This window comes from Eubalaena glacialis, chromosome 16 (genome assembly GCF_028564815.1).
Source record: "Eubalaena glacialis isolate mEubGla1 chromosome 16, mEubGla1.1.hap2.+ XY, whole genome shotgun sequence".
Classification (NCBI taxonomy): domain Eukaryota; kingdom Metazoa; phylum Chordata; class Mammalia; order Artiodactyla; family Balaenidae; genus Eubalaena; species Eubalaena glacialis.
The window spans coordinates 35,316,751-35,320,064 of NC_083731.1; the positions used below are offsets into that span (position 1 = coordinate 35,316,751).

The 3,314-nt window shown below is 33.5% G+C and overlaps 1 pseudogene; it reads right to left on the reverse strand.

Moving 5' to 3' along the window:
• Positions 1-2,029: 2,029 nt before the first annotated feature.
• LOC133076346 (heterogeneous nuclear ribonucleoprotein H3-like) lies at positions 2,030-2,603 on the reverse strand (annotated as a pseudogene).
• Positions 2,604-3,314: the final 711 nt, after the last annotated feature.

Below are 3,314 nucleotides of genomic sequence, written 5' to 3' on the forward strand. Positions count from 1 at the left end.
TGTAGAGCACCTTTGGAGAAAGTTTCTCTTTTCTATATGGAATGAAAACTTTTGGAGTTGATGACCAAGAGAGACTTTGCTCCCATTGCTACATTAGATAATATGTCAATCGTTAGAAAGACTAAACGCAAAGATGTCTAAAGCAACCCATTTTAGCTTTATATCTTTTGTTTGATGCTCAGATTTTCAAATCTGTTAGAACAACTGGTCAAACTGACTGGAACATGCCTAGCCAGGAACCACCAAGTAACAGAGCAGCATATGGACACTGTGCATTATAATTCACAAAGCATTTTATCACACATGGTCTCATTTCTTCCTCACACCAACCCAGATGCATTGGTAGGTCAAATATTATATTCTGCAAGTTCAAAGGTAGAAGCAGAATGAGAGAATTTAAGTGATTCTCACATGGACACACAGTTTATGGTAGCAGATTCAGGACATAGACAAAAGTTTTCAAATATTAATCACAGACTTCTTTCTGTTACATGTGCTCTTGTGAGAAGGTTGAAAACATATACTTCATCAAGATTTAATGTATATCATAATTTTGTTAAATGTCAAACATGTGAAAATTCTTCTAGATGAATTCATACTGGCTATGAACTTATTTTGCTTTTAGATCAATCAATATCCTGAAATATCTATTCTGCAGGGCATGATGGGGTCAAAGGAGTATACAATGGGCTTCCTACTTGGATGGTAATTATGTTAGTGGGATGATAAACCATATAGGGAGTAGGATAACTTGCAGCCTTTTAACAAACAAATATTGGAAATAGTTCTAAAAGCAAAAAATGAACATGGTAAAAGATAAAGACCTAGGTGTTTCTCTGTAAGTGTGTGCATGTGTATATATTTTTTCTCACTTACATGGTGCCTGATATGCCAAGTTCCAACTGAATCCCCAAAATGCAATAAAACAGTGAACATTACTATTCATTACTACTCCATTCAAGAAGCTTAGAATCTAGTAATGGACAGCAATATTAATCAAATAAGTATTTTCCATTCAAGTATTCATTCATTCAGGTAATATTTAAAGAACGCTTATGAATGAGAAGTTATTCTCAGTGCTGCAGATAAGGTTGTGTAAATATAGGTGCCATTGCACAGATATGAAGTGATAGAACTGGGACACCATATATCCTGCAACTGGAACACATAACTCCATCTGCCTGAAAGCAGAGGTCTTGTAAACAATTAACCATGTCCTGACCCTTCTTCATCTATCTAGAAAATGCCAACTGAAGCTAGAAATTTATTTGAAGTTTCTTATTTAGTTCAAAAATATATGCAATTTTGCATTATTTAATAATATATAAATATGTATTTATAGCATATAGCAACAATTTATTACTAATATATTATAATATGATGAAGACATTAGTTTTCACTCGGCCCAGTGTTTTAAGTAAAATTGATTATTGGAGCAGATGTTCTACTGAGACTTGTTTGGGGAATGGTAAGCAATTATTTCAGCGGCAGCATTATTTTAAAATATTTTTAAAATAAAACTAAAACTGGAGATATAGATAAGAAACTGTTCTGAAGACCCATGAATGCAACAGCAAAGTAATATTGTATTTAGAGAGGACTTATTATGTTCTTGTTCACATTATTAGAGCTATTAATATCTACCTTGCAGAAGAGTAATGAGATCATCTAGGTAAATGTACCTTTCAGAGTATAGAACATACAGTAGGAAATCAACAAATATTAAGATATATATTCTTGACTGCTTTTACAGTAGTTCAGTTTAGAAGTAATGAGGGCCATACAACATACTTCTTTTATTTTTTTTAATATGAAATTTTACTTTTAAGTCAAAGTATGCAATAATTAAAACCTACAGAAAAATTTTTTTCATCACAATCTGTTGCTTTTTCAAATAATATTTTGAAAACATATTCCTTCAGTCAGTATAAAGTTCCTAAAATACAAAAGAAGTTAAATCTGTAAGAAAGCTTAGTAGACCAGATGCTGTGGTCAGAACTCTGTACATCGGTGGTTATGCTTCGGTACATCACACACCATTCACCTCATTCCTGCCGTCTTGCCCATGGTAACCTCCATTGCATCCACCACCACCTAAGCTATCAGGAATACTGTATCTTCCATTGTAAATTGTTCATCATTCCCATTCTCCCAACAGATACATAATCTCCCTTTTTATACATTCCGTCTCTGCATCCCATTCCAGAACCTCCCATTCCAAAGCCACCTCAGGACTAGAATTCAAGAAGAATTCAATGTATTGATGTTGTATGTTATTCATATCTTTAGACATGGAAAGCTACTGTAACTTCATGTGTCATAAACTGTACATCTGCTTCTCTGGTTGCTCTGCTATCAGCTCCAATATCAGTATAAACTAGTATTGGATTTAGTACTGGGAAGAAATTAGCAATGTCATTTTCAGTTGAACGAAAATGTAATCTTCTCGTATATACAATATGACCACCATGAAAATCTGAACTTACATCAGCAGCTCCACCATAGCCTGGAACTCCCATACCTCTTCCATCTCTCATTCTATCATCCAAGCCATCATGCCCATAACCAGAATTATTATAGCCACCATAGTCATCACAACCTCCATAACCAGGGTATTAGGGAAGAAAAAGCCAGGACAGATGCCAGAGATAAAACAAATATATTATTTTCGTCATCCATCGCCCACGCCCGGCACAGTATTATAGCTTTGATGAATATTTGAGCTGGAACAAACTACCCCTTTCATCTCACTGGTAATTTTACATAGCCAGAAAAAGCTGCCGAAATTTTAAAATAGGAAGTATGAAAATATGACAGATAGTAAGCAGGATAGTGTTAATGAGATATACAACCCTACAAAATTTTGATACAAATGTAAAATGGTCTTTGACAATTATTTTAAAGAATAAAATTGCAATTCTTTACTAAGAGAGAATATAGTTGGACTTGTGAAGTCAGTGAAGCAATCAGGTTGCACAGGTTTTGAACTCCTGTGTGTCACATAACTCAATGTTGTAGAAAACTGGATTGAGTCTTGTCTTTTATTTTTTATAATATTTTATATTTTATACTACTGGGATCATCTAACTTACTCATATCTAGGCTCAAGCATCATTATTTCTTCAATATTTCTCCATCCTTCATATATAAATATATATAGTATATATATACACACATATATATATTTTATTGGTTTCCCTTCTAACATTTTTAGAACATTGGTATTTTGCTCTCTTCATTTGATTTTCTCTTACTATGTGGCTCCAGATTTTGTCTTTAATCTCAAATTATCCTATTAGAGGAGAGAACAAAGA